We start from the raw sequence: 23,610 nt of genomic DNA on the forward strand, positions 1-23,610 counted from the left end.
CACACCAGGTTCTTGCTCTGTACATTTATATCCAGTGTAGTTGCTGAGGGTGTTTACACTTTATCACAGGCGATACATTGCTTTTGAGTACATCAAGGGTTATTGTCAGTAATTTTACATCATTGTACTTTATAACACTGGTAATTAATGTTTAAAATGTTTTTAGGTGTCATAACGTTAGATGTACATATTTAAATGTATATGTTTACATGTATATCTACATAGACCTGTTTGTAGTATATGTGGCCGTTGGTGCACATGCCCTGCATACTCCTGCCATCTAGTGTCGAGACTTTACATTTCTTCAAAGCATTTTGAGCCACAGGACCCGTGGTGACTCCTCCCCAGGTCCACAATGCACCAGTGCACTGGGTCCAGCTAAGATTAGCCAAGTCCTGTGCTTCCCCCAATACCCTCCCCACGTTCAACCGGCTGTGCATGGCGTGGGATAGCCCTGTGGTCAACTTCCCCGCTGTACGCAGCCTTCCCTAAACCCATAGCAGGCCCTCAGGTGGGGGGAAAGGGGCCACTCAGGGGCTGAGTCAGCGCAGCCCCATGGGCTTTCAACAGGAGTCCCAGGGCGGAGATGGCTCCCGCAAAAATATTTTTTATCAATTTGGCCCAAACATTTCTCTTCATGTTGCTGCCTGCCAGTGTGACTGTGTGGACCTGCGGGAATTAGAAAAATACTTTTGTTCCCGCTGGGAGTGAGGCTGCTGACAGGAGAAAAAGCCCCCTTGACCAATCGGATGGCTTTATTTGAACTTGCATGCCCATGGAACTCTTTAGCCCCAACCATCCAGATATAAAAAAAACAAAAAAAATGTTAACCTTAATTTGTCAAAGACTATTGGACAGATTTAGACCAAATCCCAAAATCATGCTTTCTGGAAAATGTGGTGCAATTCCGTTTGAACTCTTTTTGCGGTATCTGTGTCTAAATTCCTGTGGAAAATTGCATGGTAAAATTCAGTGTTGGGACCATATAAAATATGTGTGTGTTGGTTGGCATATGTAGCTGCAGATACACAGGCGTTGTACAAGTCCGCCATCTAGTGTTGTGCTCGGAGTGTTACAAGCTGTTTTTCTTCAAAGGTTTTCAAGTCACAAGATCGAGTGACTCCTCCTCTCGGGGATAGTGCGCAGGGGCATCGAGTCCTTTGTTAGATTGTTTTCTTTCTGCCGTCTGGTTTGGACATGCTTGTTCTCGCTCCAGTTGATCTGGGTTCAGTACTATCTGAATTTATCTCTTCTTTTCTACAAACATTGGTATAGTTCTTTATATCTTACATTCGATCCGATTGTAATCATCGGGATCAATTACACGCCCCTTGGGGGCGACCTCACCCTTCTTGGGCCTACTTTGACGTGTGGTACTCGAGCAATGTTAGGCTGATGGAACGGACTCCGTTTTGCTTTTGCCCTCTGTCATGCCAAGTTTCCATACACCGATCAGCACTCTGTGTGCAATCTCAGTCTCTCTCCGGATCACAGAGAAGAGATCTGTGATGCTTGTCGATCCTTTCCTTTCATTCGAATAAGACTCTTGGGGATCGAAGAGCACGTTGGTTGGAGTTGGCGTCCAAGTTGTTAGAACAAACGCCTGACCTCTTCAGAGAAGAATACGCACAAGAGCAATTGGCACATCACGCAACCGTTTCCATCGCAGACTCCGATTCAAGATTCTGATGTCGACAGCCAGTCCATCCCACCAGTGCAGTGTGTGAGTACATCAGCCCCTTCCCATCACTGAATCACAACCAAAAAGTCTTCAGCACTGGTCTTGGGTCCCCCACTGCTTGCCAGCCATGGTCGGACCCAAAAAATGCAATCAGATGACCAACCATCGGCGCTAAAACAAAAGGCCAAAGTGCATTCGGAACTGACCAAACCGCTTGTCACACCTGTTTCAGGATTGAGCCGAAAATTGGAGACACTTTCACCTTGGAGATGAAAAAACGAACAACACTTTCGGAGCTGACATTTTTTAACTGACTCAAACATCCGGTATCCAGGTGAAACCTGGGTGGAAAATATGCTCCAGTTACTGAGGAGTCTTCTGAAATAAGGCCCATATTGGAAGTAATGGACGCTAAACAGCGAAAAGTTCATACACATAAGGACACAGGAAGAATTGTAGCCTCTCCTCCAACAATCAAAAGAAAATTGACTTTCAAAGAAAGTTTAGAAACTGGGCCTCAACCTGCTAAAATATTTAAACAAAAGGAGAAACCAGAGGCACCACAACAGCATTCACCAACACATTCTCCTTTACTTCCTCCTTCTCTGCCACCATCTTCACGTCCAAAATTTTCTTCACAATCCCCTATGTCAACACATGGGGATGATTTTATATAACACTCAACAAGATATGGATCCATGAGACTTATATGATACAGATCTCATCCCTTCTAATGATCCTGATTTATACCCCACAAGACCACTGCTTAGAGTCAGCTTGTAGCTAGGGCAGCTGCATATCATAAGGTACAATTACATACAGATCCCATTGAGGATGATGTTTTTTTATTTGATACCCTAACATCTACTCATAAGGAGTATCCGTGTCTCCCTCTGCTCCCAGGCATGCTTACACATGCAGAAGAAATTTTCAAGGAACCAGTAAAATCTAGAATTATTACACCAAGGGTGGATACAAAGTATAAACCTGCACCCTCTGATCTGGTTTTTATTAGAGCTCACTTACCACCCGACTCTATAGTCGTCTGTGTTGCAAGAAAAAGAGCAAATAGTCAATCTACAGGGGATGCTCCTTCTCCAGACAAGGAAAGTCATAAATTTGACGCAGCCAGAAAAAGAGTAGCAACTATCTGCTAACCATTGGAGGATTGCAAACTCTCAAACACTTTTGGCAAGCTACTATATAGCTCATTAAGACCAAATGGAAGATTTATTACTGAACTTTCCACCAAAACACCAGAAAAGGGCCCAACAGATAATAGAGGAAGGGCAGGCCATTTTCCAGTAATCAAATCGGATCTCAACACCAGTGTCATTATTCGAAGGCATGCATAGTTAAGGGCTTCAGGATTTAAGCCAGAAATACAACAGGCAGTGTTGAATATGCCCTTTGATAAGCAGCACCTATTTGGGCAAAAGGTTGATACCACAATAGAAAAGCTGAAAAAAGACTTTAATACAGCTAAAGCTGGGGCGTGGCCTGACGGCGATGGCAGAGGAAGCCTCTCCGTGAGGCTCCTGCTAGCGATCCCCACTCCGGTCCAGCCTGAAATGCAGTGGACCCCCAACCCACCCCATTGCCTGGCTGAAAGTGCGAGGGGGTCCAGAGGTTCATTTTGAGGGGCCCGATCCCGAAGGGAAGAGTTTTGGGGCCGAATTTGCGGCCGATGGAGTGTCGCGAAAAACCCCCCCAAAAAAAATACAAGGTGGCGGCCGTGATCTGACCGGCGTTCCCGGCAGCCCACGATCCACTACAGCAACTCCTGGATCCTATCCAGCTCACCCCTCTGTGAGACCAGAATTACAAGGGGACCAGGCGGTTCCCTCTGGGGACCCAGCATCGACGAACAGTGGGGCCCAGCACTGCGACTGTGCTCGGCTGAGGACTGCGGAGCACACACAACATGGCGGCTGGCACCCGAGGGAAGGATCCAGCGGATCACGGTTGGAGGCAATAATTCTGGGGTTCCCCCAGAGCTCCTTTGGCTGCTCCCCTCTGAGGGCGACTGATCGCAGTCTGCACGGCAACGCTGGGGGGTACTTCTGGGGAGGCTTGACTCGATGGATCTCCTGAGGTGAGCTGGAACGAGGGGGACGAAGTCGGCGGCTTGATAGGACGAACCTGGCCTGCACTGAGGCACGGTGCATACGGCCCTCCTCTACAGGGGTCCACCTAGTTGTGCAGTGCTACCTACAGGAGAGTGCAAGGGGCCCCCAGACACTGGGTGGGAGACATGCATGCTTGAAGGCGCCCTCCACGAACGGTGAGGCTGCTTGGCTCGACAGGTCCACACCCTGACTGGGAGGAGAGAGAGAGAGTCCTGGCGTGTGGTGTCCCCAGGGGTTCTTGGTGGCCTAGAGTGCGGAGTGCGGCTGGCACTGGAAGGCGATAAACCTCTTACGAGTACCGAGCACCGGAAACAGCAATTCTCTAATAACAGTTCGGCGATCCCTCTGGCAGTGCAGTATACAGCGCTGAGGTGGGAGAGTCGATGTCCAGAGCCCACCGACCAGCCGGAGTTGGAGCCATACCCCAAAAAATGGGTAAAGTCGGTCGCCGGAGGGACATGGAACAAAAAGGTGGGTCCTCAGCTGAGGCCCAGGCAGACCCGCCTGACCCCAGGAATGGCGCTTCAGGAGAGGGACGTGACGACCCCACACTTCAAGATGTCCTACAAGCTATAACGGCTTCCCGTGTAGCACTGGAGGGGAAAATCGACGCTTTGGCCACAGATCTCACAGTACTGCGAGATGATCACCGTCTCCTGGCCGAAAAGGTGTCCACCACCGACAGACTACTTGGTGGCATCCTTGACCTCCGGAAGAAGCTCTTTGAGTCTACACAGCAGCTGGAGACCCGGATCAGGGCCCTGGAATTAAGGGCCAAAGATGCGGAAAATACATTGCGACGCAATAACATACGGGTGATTGGTATGCCTGAAAGTGTTCCACAAACTGGCCTGGCGGAGTTCCTCGAGCGGTGGCTCCGAGAGGACTTAGCGGACGATGGACTTTCTCCTTTTTTTGCGATTGAGAGGGCACATAGAGTTCCGACGCGTCCTCCCCCTCCGGGAGCCCCCCCGCAACCTATAATAGCCAGGCTTCTTCATTACCGAGATAGGGATTACCTGTTGCATCAAAGCAGGACCAAAGGGGATTGCACAATGGACAATCACACGGTACGTATCTTCCCAGATTTATCCCGGGAAGTACAGAAACAACGGGCCACCTTCAGGGATGCAAAACAGAAACTGCGCCAATTGGGTCTGCAATATGGCATGCTGTTCCCGGCGAAGCTTAGGGTAGTGTCCAAAGACAGTACACAGTTTTTCACTACGGCGGAGGAGGTATGGCAATGGCTTGATCTGCTTCCACATGAGGGGAATAGTCCTCCGACACAGGGCCCTGAGCATGGACGGGGGAGAGGGACTAAACGCAACACGGCCCGTATAGTAAATAGTCCTTCCCCGTGGAGATGCAAACAGAGACGAAAAGCCATGGAGGCAGCAGCTTCTTTGAGCGGCTCTGATCGCGGATCCCAAGTACAGACCGCTGCGGACTGTGAAGCATCTGATTCGGACCATGTATCCGAGACTTCCCATGTATCAGACAGATCGGGCCCGGCCATAACACCGGGCATTTCTGACTGTATCATATGAGGGTCCTCCCATTGAACTACACTTGCGCCAGTTGCCCTGGTCATGAGGGCCTTCTATGGCAGACACCGTAGTGGCCGGTGAGGTGGGCGCACTGGCTGTCACTCTGGCGGTTGTACCCACCAGATGGATGAGATTTGGGTCCACAAGTACTACTATATCTTGCAATCCGGTAGTGGGGATTGGAGCGATGGCCCACTCCTTTTGTGAGCTAGGAGTTCCCCCGCTTTCGATAAACTAGTTGACATTTCACGAAGTTTGGATGAGAGCCGTTCAAACTTTTGTCCTGGGGAAGGGGAGTTGGGATGTTAATTGTTGGGGCTTGTTTAGGGGGAGTGATGAGTGGGGGATGTTTAACATTGGTCTGCTGGTGTTGTATAATGTGAGAGTAGGGATCTTCGTGGTATCTGCTAGCCCTGCATGGGGCATGTCACAGATGGGGATTGAAACCCGGTTATGGCGAAGTTAGGCACTTACAAATTTCTCTCATGGAATGTACGGGGCATGCACACAATGTCTAAGAGATATAAGGTATTCTCACATTTACAGCGGAGGGGGATTCAGATTGCGTTGCTCCAAGAAACACATTTAACCCAGGCTGAAGGGCTAGTACTGCAGAAACGGTGGAGGGGCCAGGCATACTATACCTCTTATTCCGCATTCGCCAGGGGTGCCTTGATATGGATCAGAGCCGGGGTTCCATTCCAGATATTGGACACGCTCCTAGACCCTGAGGGACGTTTTGTAGCAATCCGGGGTCGACTGGAGGGAAGAGATCTAGCGGTGATCAATGTCTATGCCCCGAACTGGGACCAGGGTGAGTTCTTTGCACGCTTATCGGGCCTCCTACCCACCTATTAGCAGTTCCCCCTAGTGATGGGGGGTGACTTTAATTGTGTGGCCGATTCCCTCCAGGGATCGCTCCCACCCTCCGTTACATGATTCCCCTCTGAGAGTCGCAGGGCTATTCTCCTCCTGGCAGGCGAGTTGGGGGCTGGTGGATGTCTGGAGACGGCTACACCCTGAGACCAGAGACTATTCCTACTTCTCTCCCTGGCACGAGCTCCATCTCTGCTTAGATGTGTTTTTCTGCTCCCCAGACATTTTCCCTCAGGTGCATAATGTTGAATACCTGACCCGCACAATCTCTGATCATAACCCTCTGTTACTAGAGTTACGCTGGGGTTCACCCCCTCCCCACATCCCCACCTGGCGGCTGAAGACTGAGTCCCTAGAAGACGCACCCTTTCGGGAGGAGCTGAGACAACATATTACCCACTACTTTGTAGATAACGAGGCTTCGACCAATAACCCCTTGATTGAATGGGATGCTTTTAAAGTGGTGGTATGGGGGTGCTGTATTGCGGGAGCGGTGGAGGTCCGAAGGACTCTACTTAGGGACACTGAACAAGCGGAGAGTGAGCTGTGAGAGGTGGAGAAAAAAAGGCCTGAAAATCCGCTCCTTCAACCTACAATCTTAGAGCTTAGAGCAACGGTCGCTGACTGTGTGGAGCGTCTTCGATGCTTCGACTACCAAAACTATATCACACGTGCACACGGGGAGATAGACAAAGCGGGTCGGATGTTAGCATGGGTAGTATCGCAAATGCATAAGACATCACCCATCCTGGAAATGATATCGGAGCGTGGGGGATCCCCTTCACGGGCAGGAGCAAATTAACTCTCACCTCATGACCTTTTACGAACGATTATATAAGAGCACTCTTCGTCCTGACGGTAACTCCACTGATAGTTATGTATCTAGACTGCAGTTGCAGACACTACCACCGGACGCTGCGACACAACTTGAGGGCACCATTACACAACCAGAGATTTGGAGGGCCATTCGTGAACTATCAAGGGGAAAGACTCCAGGGACAGATGGTCTCCCTATCGAATTCTATGCCATGTATATAGATTTGTTAGCTCCTAGGCTCGGGATTCTATATCAATCTGCCAGAGACCGAGGAATTTTGCCGGCAACAGCGAGGGAGGCGGTAATAGTGCCCTTGCTTAAACCTGGGAAAAATCCTGCGGAAGCCGGGGCATACAGACCTTTATCCATGCTGAACCTGGATTACAAGATCCTCAGCAAGGTACTGGCCTCTAGGCTGCTCCCCCACATGGCAACGCTAATACATACTGAGCAGGCAGGGTTCATCCCGGGGCGCAACACAGCGGATAACATACGCAGATTTATAGCGGTCATGAACGATCGGAATTCGACTAGCCCAGCCCGTGGAGTGCTTGCAGTCGAAATAGAAAAGGCCTTTGATAGCTTGGAGTGGGCTTTCCTTTATACAGTGATGTCCCACCTTCGTTTCGGACCTGAATACATTGCCTGGGTCAGATTGTTGTATACCGAGCCCACTGCTAGGGTACAGACAGGACGGACTATATCCAGACCTTATGTGGTCGAGCGGGATACCAGACAGGGGTGTCCCCTATCACCGCTGCTGTTTTGCACTGGCTATGGAGCCATTGGCAGCCACAGCGCGTGCTGGTGGTGGGGGGGCAAGAGACATCAGATAGCGTTGTATGCGGATGACCTGTTGATCTTCTTAGACGATGTACACAGACCTTCCCCGAACCCAACAGATGCTTTTGCAGTTTGGTGAGCTCTCTGGACTTCGGGTGAATTGGGGCAAGACCGGCCTGTTTCCTTTGAACGCTACTGTAGCCCCACCATTGGAGTTGGGAAATATCCAGTGGGTTCCAAGATGCCTCTCATACGTGGGGGGTCAGGATTTTCCATGACCCACAGGATATAATAGACAGCAATATCGGAGGCTCGTTGCGGTCCCTCCGTTCCAACATGGCTTCCTGGCAAACCTTACCTCTTATCTGCAGCGGGGAGGGTAGCCATCCTTAAAATGTTGGTGTTGCCTCGCCTCCTGTATCACTTCACGGTCCTGCCAGTATGGATTCCTAAGGCCATGTTTGCAGAACTGGAGTCCATGGTCATTGCTTTTCTCTGGGGGGGGTGGATGGAAGCGATTGGCTCTGGCCAAACTTCAGAGGCGGTCCCCAGACGGAGGCCTGGCAGTCCCGGACTTTGAGGCCTACTACTTGGCAGCGCAGCTCCAGTGGTTGGCGCAATGGATAGCCAACAGAGCAGTGACAGGGTTGGGGGTAAAGGCATTTACTCCCCCAGAGACTAGATTATACGAACTGTTGTTGGGGTGTCCGGGTACTGGGACGCAGGATTCCCTTGAATTTAAAGTCCTTGTGCGCTGTTGGAGGAGCTTCTTACGTAAACTTAAAGTAAAGGTCCCTTACTCCCCTGACCTACCCCTCTTGTCCCTAAGAGCTTTGCCCCATCGGGGTGGACTCCAGTCCTGGGTGGAGGCCGGGATACAGACGGTAGGAGCACTATTTAAGGAGGGGGCGCTGATGCCGTTTGAAGTCCTTCGGACACAATTCGGTCTACAGGGAGGGCACTTCTTATTATATGGCTCAGTAGTGGCTAGTATCAGGAAACATTGGCTGAGACGGACAGGAGAGCTCACTGCACAAACAACCTGTACATATTTGGCGACATCTTCTGGCACCTTTAAGGCAGTTTCTAATCTCTACAGCAGGGTTCAGGCGGATAGGACCATACCTTTGACTCAGCTCAAATCGTCCTGGGAGGTAGACCTGGGCACAACTATATCCGATGTGGACTGGGAGCGTATTCTGGGGGGCTTCCCCAAAATGACTCTCAATGCCAGATTTAAGCAGATTCATTTTTATGTACTACATGGGGCATATATCACCCCTGAGCGGATCAGCAGGTACTTTGGAGTGGAGGGAGTACATTGCCCGAGGTGCGGGCTAGAGAAGGCGGAATTTAGGCATATGTTCTGGAGCTGCCCCACGGCGGAGGTGTATTGGGCGGAGGTGAGCCGACTGGTGGCTGGAGCGATAGGAAGGGAAGTCTCCTGCACAATAGGTCATTGTCTGCTTGGCTGGTTTCCACGCACGGCTAAGTACAAAATAACCAACAGATTCCGGGACTATGGCCTACGTACTGGCCAAGAAGGAAATAGCGATGACCTGGAAGAATCCAGTTGGGCCGAGACTGTCCCAATGGACTAGAGAACTAACTAGGTGGGCTGGGTGCGAGAGCGCTATTCTACATGGTGAGGCCAGAAGGAGTTGGCGGCCCAAGGTTGGGATGCGATATTAGACTCCTTTAAGGAGGAATGTCGATTGGGTCCAGTCCCCTGATTGAATGATGATTGGATGCTTTGTGAAGTTGCCAATAGACCCAATCCATTGGTGCCATTACGGATGACCCCGGGGCAGGAGCCTACGATTGGACTAGACTGGGGAAACACTCTCACATTGTGAGCGGAGGGTCGACTCTTTCATAGCACACCTACATACAATACAACTGTCCAGATATGCTACCAGTATCATCACTGGGGGGCGGGGCACTGTTGGGGAGGTTGAGGGATGGGTGTGGGGTAGTGTAGATGTTGCAACATTAGATTGCTGTTAGTGCAGAGATGTGTAGATTGAAAAAGCTCTTGCCCTCAGAGTCTATGTAGATCACTGTATGTTCTCTTATACTATGTTTACCTGCTCACTGGTTGATCGAAATTGCAATAAACTTTGTTTACAAAAAAAATACAGCTAAAGCTATGGGTGCCCTTTATACTGCACCTACTCAGGGAACTTTTTGCAGGCTGAAGTTTAGGGGTGGTTTCAAACCATCCGCCTCAGAGCCATCCACATCCCAACAGAAACCGGGGCACATTTTTACAACAGACTCTTACAGAGGGAATAATTATAGAGGGAAAGGTAAATCAACTGTCCCAAGAAGTTCTTCTCCGTCATCTAAACAGTAACTTTTTACAGATCCCCACACAGCATACATCTCCTGTGGGAGGAAGACTAGAAACATTTTACCCACAATGGTACAACATTACTACCGATCAATGGGTTCTATCAATTATCGAACATAGCTATTGCCTAGAACTTATCTCCACCAAACATTCCCACCTTGCTCCCACAAACTCACTTGGGAACATCATAATTTATTAAAACGGGAGGTACAATCACTACTACTCAAAGGTGCCATAGAGATGGTACCTATATCCCAACAAGGGTCGGGAGTGTATTCACTAATCTTCCTCATACCAAAGAAAGATGGTACTCTTAGACCAATCTTAGATCTCAGACCCCTCAATCAGTACATTCTGTCACAACACTTTCACATGGTCACTCCACAAGACATCATTCCCCTGCTATAGAAACAAGATTACATGACAGCATGAGATCTAAAAGATGTTTATTTCCACATTCCCATACATCCAGCACATCGGAAATTTCTAAGATTTGTTATAGGAGGGAAGCACTACCAGTTCAAAGTACTAACCTTTGGAGTAACAACAGCACCAAGGGTATCCACCAAATGCCTCGCAGTGGTTGCAGCATACCTCAGAAGGCAACATATACATGCCTTTCCTTATTTGGATGACTGGCTCATAAAAGCCAGCACCATTCAAACCTGTCAAAGGCAAACACAGTGGATACCCTAAACAATCAATTACCAGAAATCTCATCTGCACTCAACGCAAATACAACCGCATCTGGGAGCAATTCTGAACACTCGATCAGCGTACCCAAATCCACTGAGAATTCACGCTTTCCACAATCTCATATCTCAACTACAATACAATCACACTTACACAGTAAGGTTTATCACGAAACTGTTGGTAATGATGGCATTGTGCATAACAATAGTACCTACAACTGTGTCTCTCACAACAATGGTCTGGCACAGGGTGAACTTCACGATCTAGTTTTGTTGGATCGCCAAACTTACAAATCTCTGCAGTGGTGGAATCGCACCAACTTATCAAAAGGGTGGCCATTTCAGGACCCTGTGCCACAGACCATAATCCCAACCGGTGCATCAATGATAGGTTGGGGAGCCCATCTCAACAACCTTACCATACAGGGGGAATGGGACTTAATTCAACAAACTTATCACATAAACCATTTGGAATTTATAGCAGTGTTCCTAGCACTCAAAGCTTTTCAACCACAGATGACCCACAAAACAGTGTTGATAATACATTGTAGTCATGTTTTCTGTCCTTATCTGCAAAGACGAGGGCGACACACTCATCTCAATTATCCCTTCTAACAGAGACAATTTGGAAACGGGCAATTCACAATCGCATTCAGCTACTAGCAGAGTATATCCCAGGGATACACAGCCAATTAGCGGACCGACTAAACAGGAGCAGCAACAAATACATGAATGGGGGATTCACCCACAAGTGATTCAACAATACTTCGACATGTGGGAAACCCCAGTAAAAGACCTCTTCGCAACAAGCGAAAACCCAAAATGCCAAAACTTCACATCCAGGTACCCACTCCCTCGATCCAAGGGCAATGCTCTATGGATCAATTGGTCAGGGATATTTGCTTATGCTTTTCCCCCCTCTCCCACTAATTCCATTTCTGGTCAACAAGATCTGTCATACCTCCCTCACTATGATACTCATAGCTCCCACATGGGCACGTCAACACTGTTGGATCTGTCTGTAGTTTCACATCACAAGCTTCCAAACAGACCGGACCTATTGACTCAAAACAAAGGTCAAATCAGGCATCCCAATCCCAGTATGCTCAAACTGGCGATTTGGCTCCTGTGGTCATAGTTTGTATATCTACAGGTTATTCTAAAAGAAACAAGCAAACCTACAACCTGACAGTGCTATGCAGCTAAATGGAAGCGTTTTGTATATTACTGTCAACCCAAAAACATTGATCCACTTAAAGCATCAGTACAGGATATTGGCTGTTAGTTGCTTCATTTACAAAAAGCAAATCTTGCATACTCATCTATTAAAATTCATTTAACAGCAATAACTGCTTACCTCCAAAACAGACCGCATACTTCTCTGTTTAGGATCCCTGTCATAAAAGCTTTTATGGAAGGCCTTAAAAATTATTCCACCTAGAGCTCCACCAGCTCCTGCCTGGAATCTTAACATCGTGCTCACAAGGCTTATGTGTCCACCATTTGAACCCGTGCAATCGTGCACTCTTCAATTTCTCTCATGGAAGGTTGCTTTCCTAGTAACAAGTACTTCCTTAAGAAGAGTTAGTGAAATTCAGGCATCCACTTTAGAAGAACCTTTCTTCCAAATTCACAAAAATAAAGTAGTACTTAAGACAAACCCAAAATTCCTACCTAAAGTTGTTTCACCATTTCACATCAATCAGTCAGTGGAATTGCCAGTCTTCTTTCCACAGCCAGATTCAGTTGCACTCATTAAGAGCTCTCATGTATTATGTAGATAGAACAAACAATTTCAGAAAACCTGAACAACTTTTTGTGGCTTTTCAACAATCTCATAAGGGTAATACTATTTCAAAACAAGGATTAGCCAGATGGATAGTAAAGTGTATTCAGACTTGCTATCTTAAAGCTAAAAGACAGCTATTAGAAACTCCTAAAGCACATTCTACTAGAAAGAAAGGAACTTCAATGGCATTCTTAAGAAATATACCAATGGCAGAGATATGCAAAGTAGCTACGTGGTCCACACCACACACATTTACTAAACACTACTGTGTGGATGTGTTATCTTGTCAACAAGCAAATGTTGGTCAAGCAGTGCTTAACACTATTTCAAACTACTCCAACTCTGACAGGCTAGCCACCGCTTATTGTGGGTGGGACTGCTTTTCAGTCTATGGATCTGCAGCTAAACATGCCATTGAACGGAAAATGTTACTCACCCAGTAGACCACGCAAAATTCCTGTATACAGATCAACACGTGGTATGTAATCTGTCTCTCTTCCTGAACATCAAGAAGAAGACTGTGAAACTTGTTGGTCGTTCTGGTAAAAAAAGACACTGCGTGACCGGAGAACGAGGAGGCTCGAAATGGCATTGAAGCATACAGAGTACACAGACACAGTAGAAGAAGAGTAGGCACAGACGGCTGTTTCGATCCAGGACACCGACTCCGAAGCAGACTCTGACGTAGACAGCCAAACCATCACTGCGGCTCAGCATGTGAGTACACCTGCCCCTATGTCTACTTCCAAGAGACCTATTAAGGCCTTGGGTGCACCACTGCCAGAGATCCATGATTCCGCCCGAAAGATAATGATTGGCAACCAACCTTCGGGTTCGGCGCCGAAAAAGGCCACACCTGTTTCGATGCCAGAGTTGAACAAATCTACTAAAAGCTCCACATCTGAGCCGAGCCGAAGTCCACACTCTTCGGAGTCAAAAATTTGATGTCCAGCTTTGGAGCCGAAACCGGCTGTATCTTCGGGACTGTAAAAGTTATCCACTTCAGAGCCGAAAAAATAATAGTTTTATACAGAGGAACAAGGCATTTTGAGACAATTAAAGCACAGCTCAAAAATAATTGATGATCAATCCTTTAAAATACCTACAACATCAGAATATATTTCTGAAGATTCACATATTCAGCCTATCCTTGAAATCATGGACACCAAACAAAGAAGGATACATATCCAAGAGGAGACTGGGAAGATCATTGCTTAACCTTCTCCACAAACCAAAAGAAAGTTGGTGTTTCAAGAGACTCTTGACACTGCTCCACCACCAGCAAAGATTTTTAAAGGAAAGCAGAAACCATTAACTTTACAAATTTCTCTACCACATTCGCCACGACTTTCTTTCTCGCCACCACCTGCTACCCCACCACCATTGCCTTCACCAACACATTCCCATACATATTCGCATGGAGATACAGTTGACCCCTGGGACTTGTATGATTCAGATCCCAAACCACTTAATGACCCAGACCTCTATCCTTCCAAACCTTCGCCACCGGAGGATAGCACAGCATATACACAGGTAATTTCAAGAGCAGCTGCGTACCATAGGGTACAAATGCATGCTGAGCCTATGGAGGAAGATTTTCTTTTCAACACATTATCCTCCACCCACTCCCAATCCTAGTGCTTACCAATGTTGCCTGGTATGCTTAGACATGCAGACCTATTTAAAGGACCTGTTAAGGCTAGAATTTTAACACCACAAATAGACAAAAAATACAAGCCAGCACCAACAGACCCAGTTTATATTATACAACAGATACCACCAGACTCTGTTGTAGTCAGTGCTGCTAGAAAAAGGGCTAATTGCCAATCTTCAGGGGATACCCCTCCCCCTGACAAATAAGAAAGTTTGATGATGCTGGAAAGAGAGTAGCTACACAGGCAGCTAACCAATGGCGCATTGCCAATTCACAAGCCCTACTAGCGAGATATGATAGGGCACACTGGGACGAAATGCAGGAATCTTTACAATACCTGCCAAAAGAACATAAAAAAAGCTCAACAAATTGTTGAAGGTCCGGCAATTAGCAATAACCAAATAAGATCTGCTGTTGATGCAGCCGACACAGCAGCTAGAAGCATTAACAGTAAAGTAACCATCCGTAGGCATGCATGGTTATGATCTTCTGGGTTAAAACCAGAGATCCAACAGGCAGTGCTCAATATGCCCGTTTATAAAAAAAAAAAAAAAATCATCTATTTGGACCGGAGGGTGACACAACTATTGAGAAGCTCAGGAAGGAGTCTGACACTGCAAACCTATGGGAGCTCTATACACTACACCTTTATAGATGTTCCTTTCGTAAACAACAATTTAGAGGAGGTTTCAAGCCCCAGTCTACAGAGGCTTCTACCTCGCAAGCTAAACAAGGTCAACAGCAATATCAAAGAGGAACATTTAGAGGCTCTTACAGAGGTCAACACTTCAGAGGCAAATTTCAAGCTTCAAAGAGTGTCACCACTCCCTCAAAACAGTGACTCCCTCAGTATACCACAAACCCACACATCTCCTGTGGGGGGCGTACTGCAGCAATTCCACTCCCAATGAATGGCAAAATATCACCCCAGACCAGTGGGTACTTTCAATTATACCCAATGGTTACTGCCTAGAACTCATTTCTACTCCTCCAAACATTCCACCTTGCTATCACAGACTGTCCCCAGAATCCAGCATTCTGTTACAAGTGGTTCAATCACTATTACTAAAAGAAGCAATAGAATTGGTTCCAAAATCTCAACAGGGAACAGTAGTATATTCACTATAGTTCCTCATACCCCAAAAGATGGCACTCTCAGACCCATTCCGGATCTCAGACCACTAAATCTATATATCATGTGTAAGGAAATGGTTCCTTGGCATGGTTACCCCCTGACTTTTTGCCTTTGCTGATGCCAAGTTATGATTTGAAAGTGTGCTGAGGCCTGCTAACCAGGCCCCAGCACCAGTGTTCTTTCCCTAAAACTGTACCTTTGTTTTCACAATTGGCACACCCTGGCACCCAGGTAAGTCCCTTGTAACTGGTACCCCTGGTACCAAGGGCCCTGATGCCAGGGAAGGTCTCTAAGGGCTGCAGCATGTCTTATGCCACCCTCGGGACCCCTCACTCAGCACAGACACACTGCTTGCCAGCTTGTGTGTGCTGGTGGGGAGAAAATGACTAAGTCGACATGGCACTCCCCTCAGGGTGCCATGCCAACCTCACACTGCCTATAGCATAGATAAGTCACCCCTCTAGTAGGCCTTACAGCCCTAAGGCAGGGTGCACTATACCATAGGTGAGGGCATAGGGTCATGGGCACTATGCCCCTGCAGTGTCTAAGCAAAACCTTAGACATTGTAAGTGCAGGGTAGCCATAAGAGTATATGGTCTGGGAGTCTGTCAAACACGAACTCCACAGCACCATAATGGCTACACTGAAAACTGGGAAGTTTCGTATTAAACTTCTCAGCACAATAAATGCACACTGATGCCAGTGTACATTTTATTGTGAAATACACCCCAGAGGGCATCTTAAAGATGCCCCCCCGAAAACATACCCGACTTCCAGTTTGGGCTGACTAGTTTTACCAGCCTGCCACACACCAGACATGTTGCTGGCCACATGGGGAGAGTCCCTTTGTCACTCTGTGGCTAGTAACAAAGCCTGTACTGGGTGGAGGTGCTTCTCACCTCCCCCTGCAGGAACTGTAACACCTGGCGGTGAGCCGCAAAGTGTCACCCCCTTTGTTACAGCGCCCCAGGGCACTCCAGCTAGTGGAGATGCTCGCCCCCTCCGGCCACGGCCCCACTTTTGGCGGCAAGGCCGGAGGAGATAATGAGAAAAACAAGGAGGAGTCACTGGCCAGTCAGGACAGCCCCTAAGGTGTCCTGAGCTGAGGTGACTCTGGCTTTTAGAAATCCTCCATCTTGCAGATGGAGTATTCCCCCAATAGGATTAGGGATGTGCCCCCCCCCGTCCCCTCAGGGAGGAGGCACAAAGAGGGTGTAGCCACCCTCAGGGCTAGTAGCCATTGGCTACTAACCCCCCAGACCTAAACACACCCGTAAATTGAGTATTTAGGGGCTCCCAGAACCTACCAAGATAGATTCCTGCAACCTGAAGAAGGACTGCTGACCTGAAAGCCCTGCAGAGGAGACGGAGACACCAACTGCTTTGGCCCCAGCCCTACCGGCCTGTCTCCCCACTTCAAGAAAAACTGCAACAGCGACGCGTTCCACAGGGTCCAGCAACCTCTGAAGCCTCAGAGGACTACCCTGCATCTAAAAGGACCAAGAAGTCCAGAGGACAGCAGCTCTGCTCCAAAGAAGAAACAACTTTGCAACAAAGAAACCACTTTTAAAGGACTGCACGTTTCCCGCCGGAAGCGTGAGACTTTCAACTCGGCACCCGACGCCCCCGGCTCGACCTGCGGAGAAACAACACTACAGCGAGGACTCCCTGGCGACTGCGATCCTGTGAGTAGCCAGAGTTGAGCCCCCTGAGCCCCCCCAGCGACGCCTGCAGAGGGAATCCAGAGGCTCCCCCTGACTGCGACTGCCTACATCTAAGAACCCAACGCCTGGTAAAGACACTGCACCCGCAGCCCCCAGGACCTGAAGGATCCGACCTCCAGTGCAGAAGGGACCCCCAGGTGGCCCTCTCCCTTGCCCTGGTTGTGGCTACCCCGAGGAGCCCCCCTCCTTGCCTGCCTGCTTCACTGAAGAGACCCCTGGGTCTCCCATTGAACTCCATTGCAAACCCGACGCCTGTTTGCACTCTGCACCCGGCCGCCCCCGTGCTGCTGAGGGTGTACTTTCTGTGCTGACTTGTGTCCTCCCCGGTGCCCTACAAAACCCCCCCTGGTCTGCCCTCCGAAGATGCAGGTACCTACCTGCTGACAGACTGGAACCGGGGCACCCCCTTCTCCATTGAAGCCTTTGTGTTTTGGGCACCACTTTGACCTCTGCACCTGACCGGCCCTGAGCTGCTGGTATGGTAACTTTGGGGTTGCCCTGAACCCCCAACGGTGGGCTACCTTGGACCCAACTTTGAACCCTGTAGGTGGTTTACTTACCTGCAAAACTAACAAATACTTACCTCCCCCAGGAACTGTTGAAATTTGCACTGTCTAGTTTTAAAATAGCTTATTGCCATTATTGCCAAAACTGTACATGCTATTTTGCTGATTCAAAGTTCCTATGATACCTAAGTGAAGTACCTTTCATTTGAAGTATTGATTGTAAATCTTGAACCTGTAGTTCTTAAAATTAAACTAAGAAAATATATTTTTCTACATAAAAATCTATTGGCCTGGAATTGTCTTTGAGTGCGTGTTCCTCATTTATTGCCTGTGTGTGTACAACAAATGCTTAACACTACCCTCTGATCAGCCTACTGCTCGACCACACTACCACAAAATAGAGCATTAGAATTATCTCTTTTTGCCACTATCTTACCTCTAAGGGGAACCCTTGGACTCTGTGCATGCTATTTATTACTTTGAAATAGTACATACAGAGCCAACTTCCTACATCCTGTCAGAACATTTTCACATGGTAACTCTGCAGGATGTCATTCCACTACTGCAAAGACAAGATTACATGACTGCATTAGATCTCAAAGATGCCTATTTTCGTATCCCCAAACACCCAGCTCGTTGAAAATACTTAAGGTTTGTAATAGCGGGAAACCACTACCAATTCAAGGCTCTTCCCTTCGGCATAACAGCTCCAAGGGTTTTCACAAAATGTCTAGCGGTAGTAGCAGCTTACCTAAGAAGACAACACATAGATGTCTTTCCTTATCTAGATGACTGGCTAATAGAATCCAGTAATATTATACAATGTCAGCAACACACTCAATACACAGTAGAAACCCTACACACATTAGGGTTCAAAATCAATTACCAAAAATCTCATCTTCAACCAGCACAGGTTCAACCTTACCTATGTGCTATTCTCAATCCCCAAAAAGCCTTAGCCTATCCAAATACACAAAGGATACAAGTTTTTTAAAATCTTATATCACAGATACAGTCCAATAAATGTTACACTGTAAGGTTTATCATGAAACTATTGGGAATGATGGCATCATGCATAGCAATAGTACCGCATGCAAGATTAAACATGAGAACACTACAACAGTGCCTCTCACAGCAATGGTCTCAAGCACAGGATCAATTGCAGGATCTAGTGTTAGACCGCCAAACGCACAAATCTCTTCAAAGGTGGATCACAACAATTTAATGAAAGGGTGGTAATTTCCCTGTGCCTCAGACCACAATAACAGACGCATCAAATGATAGGTTGGGGCGCTCACCTCAACAACCTTACAAGGGGAATGTAATTCAGAACAGTTGACCTATCACAAAAACTATTTAGAATTGTTAGCTGTTTCTTGCCCTAAAAGCTTTTCAACCCATTCTCAAGCACAAAACAGTTTTTATAAAAACAGACAATATGACAACAATGTATTATCTGGGGAAACCAGGTGGAACACATTCATCTCAACTGTCCCTTCTAGCCCAAACAATTTGGAAATGGGCAATTCACAATCACATTTACTTGCTAGCGGAATACATCCCAGGATACACAATTAGCTAGCGGACCAGCTAAGCAGGACACCACAACAGATCGACAAATGGGAGATTTACTCTCAGGTACTTCAACAGTATTTTCAAATGTGGGGAACACCAGAATTAGACCTATTCGCAAAGCGAAAACGCAAAATGCCAAAACTTCGCATCCAGACACCCACACCCTCTGTCCAAGGGCAATTCTCTGTGGATCAACTGGTCAGGGATATTTGCTTACGCTTTTCCCCCTCTCCCGTTAATTCCATTTCTGGTGAACAGATTGCGTCATACCTCTCGCAGCATGATACTCGTAGCCCCCACATGGGCACAGCAGCATTGGTACACAACACTCCTAGATCTGTCAGTAGTACCTCATCGCAAACTTCGAACCAGATTTGTTAACACAGAACAAAGGTCAAATCAGACATCCCAATCCCATTGTTCTCAACTTAGCGATTTGGCTCCTGAAGTCATAGAATTTGGATACTTACACCTTCCATTAGAATGTATGGAAGTTCTAAAACAGACACGCAAACCTACAACTAAGCAATGCTATGCTAACAAGTGGAAACGTTTTGTTTACTACGGTCAGCTCAAAAATATAGACCCACTTAAAGCATCAATACAAGATATTGTATGCCACCTGCTTCAAAAGCAAATTTAGCTTTTTCCTCTATTAAAATTTAAAATTCATCTCACTGCTATACCAGCATACTTACAAACTGTACAACATGCTTCTCTCTTTACAGTTCCTGTTATTAAAGCCTTTAGGGGAGGACTTAAGCATATCATTCCACCAAGAACCCCACCAGTTCCTGCTTGGACTCTAAATATTGTACTCACAAGATTAATGGGACCACCATTTGAGCCCATGCATTCATGTGATATTCAATTTCTAACTTGATAAGTTTCTTTCTTAGTAGTAATTACTTCATTAAGAAGAGTTTGTGAAATACAAGCATTCACTCTGGAGTGAACCTTTTTCCCAAGTACACAAACATAAAGTAGTACTTAGAAAAAATCATAAATGTTTGGTTAATGTGAAAAGGAGAAACTACTTTTGGCAAACAGTGGAATTGCCAGTCTTTTTCCCACAGCCAGACTCAAGTGCTGAAAGAGCTCTTCATACTCTTGACCTTAAAAGAGCTCTAATGTAATGTATAGCACAAAAGAGTTTAGAAAAACTAAACAGCTTTTCGTTGCGTTTCGGCAACCACATAAAGGAAATCCTATCTCTAAACAAGGACTAGGTAGATGGATTGTAAAATGCATCCAAACATGTTACATTAAAGCAAAAATACAACTTTTAATAACACCTAAAGCACATTCCACTAGGAAAAAAGGTGCTTCCATGGCTTTTCTATTTAACATACCAATGGCAGACATATATGTAAAGCTGGCACATGGTCCACTCCACATACATTTACAAAACATTACTGTGTGGATGTATTTTCAAAGCAACCGGCCAATGTAGTGTTGGGCTCGGAGTGTTACAAGTTGTTTTTCTTCAAAGAAGTCTTTTAGAGTCACGGGATCGAGTGACTCCTCCTCTTTGGCTCCATTGCGCATGGGCATCGACTCCATCTTAGATTGTTTTCTTTCCGCCATCGGGTTCGGACGTGTTTCTTTTCGCTTCGGTAGTTCGAGTCGGAAAAGTACTACAAACTCTCTAAATTCGTCAGTATTGTTTCAATCACGTACCATCTATCATCGACACTTCGGTACCGGCGGATACAGCTCTCTACTTGCCTTCGGGGCACCCGCGCCCAACCCGGGCCTGGTCAGCCCGACCAAAGCCTCATCGAAGCCTCATGGACCGGACCCCTTTCGATTCAGCCCTCGGTGCCACGCCAAGTTCCCATATACTGACCAACATCTTGTCTGTAACCTGTGTCTGTCTCCAGACCACCGAGAGGATACTTACGAGGCCTGCAGATCCTTCCACTCAAAGAAGACTCTACGAGACCGAAGAGCGCAAAGGTTGGAAATGGTGTCGAGAAGCACCGAAAGTGTTGATGTAGAGGAGGAGGAGATTATGCACACCGCAGTCTCCGTTCGGGGGTATGACTGAGCACGAGTCCGACAACGACAGACCAATCACGGCAGGACAGCACGTGAGTACGCCTGTCCCTGCCCCGTCCAAGCCCAAGCCCAAACACAAGGCCTTGGGGACGCCACTGCCAGAAGGCCATGGCTCCACCCGTAAAAAGACTGCTGGTGACCAAGCGACAACTTTGGCACCGAGAAAGGCCACCCCACCGAAGCCTTTGGACTCTAGCCGAAGCACAGTCTCTGAAATAGTCAAGCACCGACCCATCGAGTCGAAGCCTCGAAAATCCCTCTCGGAGCCGAGGCCAATGTCTACTCCAGGCCTTTCGATCCAGAGGAAACCGGCTTCGAAGCCGAAAAGACCCATATATACAGAGGAGCACGGAGTTTACAAACAATTCAAAGAAAGCCATAGATATGCGGAAGAACTTACGCAAATTGAGGAATTTGATGAAAAAAAGGCCAGAATTCAAATTCATAAAGACACTGGCAAGATCCTCACTGCACCTCCTCTAAAAACAAAAAGGAAGCTGGCCTTTCAAGGACATTTGGACACTGACCAGCCACCGGCTAAAGTGCCAAAACCCAGACAATAATCTCCACCTCCTCCGTTCTCACCTCACCAGTCTCCTCCTCATTCTCCTCAACTAACTGTCTCTCCACCTATTACCCCCACTGCACAGTCTCCAGTACACTCTGCAGAGTCACACCAAGATGATGTCGACCCATGGGACCTTTACGATTATCCCGTTTCTGATCATAGTCCAGAATGCTATCGTCAAAGCCATCACCCCCAGAGGATAGCACCTCCTACACTCAGGTTCTGGCTAGGCATGCAGACAGAACCTCTTGAGGATGATCTTTTATTTAATACGTTGTCCACAACTCACACCACGTACCAGTCTCTACCCATGCGTCCTCGCATGCTAAAACATGCACATCAGATCTTTCAGGAACCAGTTAAGGCAAGAGCAATCACTCCTAGTGTAGAAAAGAAATATAAGCCGCCTCCCTCTGACCCAGCTTTTATTACCCAACAGCTACCTCCAGATTCCGCAGTGGTCAGCGCAGCAAGAAAAAGGGCTAACTCCCAGTCGTCTGGTGACGCACCACCACCAGATAAAGAAAGCAAGAAATTCGATGCTGCTGGTAAGAGTATCATCGCAAGCGGCTAATTAATGGAGATTAGCCAATTCCCAAGCGCTAATGGCTAGATACGATACGGCCCACTGGGACGAGATGAAAGATATCATCCAGCATCTCCCCAAGGATCAACAGAAAAGAGACCAGCAAATAGTCGAAGGGCAGGCCATTACAAATAATAAAATCAGGTTAGCGTTAGGCTCTGCAGACACAGCTGCAAGAACAATCAATACAGCGGTCACCATTAGAAGATGCGCATGGCTTTGGTCGTCAGGCTTTAAACCTGAAATCCAGCAAGCTGTCCTTAACATGCCATTTAATGAAAAACAGCTGCTTGGCACACAGGTTGATACAGCAATTGAAAAAAATGAAAAAGGACACTGACACTGCTAAAGCTATGGGAACGCTTTACTCAACACAGTACAGACCCTCCTTTCCAAAGCCTCAATATAGGGGAGGTTTTAGATCCCAAACATCTGAGGCATCTACCTCACAATCCAAATGGTCTTACCAGCCACAGTACCAAAGAGGGGGGTTTCGAGGAACCTACAGGGGCCAATTTCCCAGAACTAGGGGAAAATATCAGCCCTCAAAACAAACCACACACTCAAAGCAGTGACTTGCATCTTCCCTCACCACACTTCCCCTGTGGGAGGAAGACTACAAAAGTTCCACAAACACGGTTACCCATCACAACTGACAATTGGGTCTTATCCATTATCCAACATGGTTACTGCATAGAATTCGCACAAATTCCTCCAGGTATACCTCCAAAACCACACAAACTCTCCTCCCAACACATTTCAATGTTGCAAGCAGAGGTACAATCACTATTGCTCAAATAAGCCATAGAACTTGTACCACATCATCAAAAAGGAACGGGGGTTTACTCCCTGTATTTCCTCATTCCCAAAAAAGACGGAACATTGAGACCAATACTAGATCTAAGGAATCTCCATCTTTACATCCTATCAGAACACTTTCACATGGTAACACTACAGGATGTAATCCCACTGTTGCCATAAACTCTTTTTGTTGTAACACTGGATCTCAAAGATGCGTATTTTCAGATACCCATCCATCCAGCGCACAGAAAATAGCTCAGGTTTGTAATACAAGGAAAATATTACCAGTTCAAGGTGTTACCTTTCGGGATAACAACAGCTCCCAGAGTA

General features: G+C 47.2%; 1 protein-coding gene across 2 annotated transcripts in view; it reads left to right on the forward strand.

The window, feature by feature from the left end:
• TRIM35 (tripartite motif containing 35) overlaps positions 1-23,610 on the forward strand; it is a 134,269-nt gene that overhangs the window by 82,720 nt on the left and 27,939 nt on the right. The gene's annotated exons all lie outside the window — the stretch shown is intronic.

This window comes from Pleurodeles waltl, chromosome 5 (assembly GCF_031143425.1).
Source record: "Pleurodeles waltl isolate 20211129_DDA chromosome 5, aPleWal1.hap1.20221129, whole genome shotgun sequence".
NCBI classification, from domain to species: Eukaryota; Metazoa; Chordata; class Amphibia; order Caudata; family Salamandridae; genus Pleurodeles; species Pleurodeles waltl.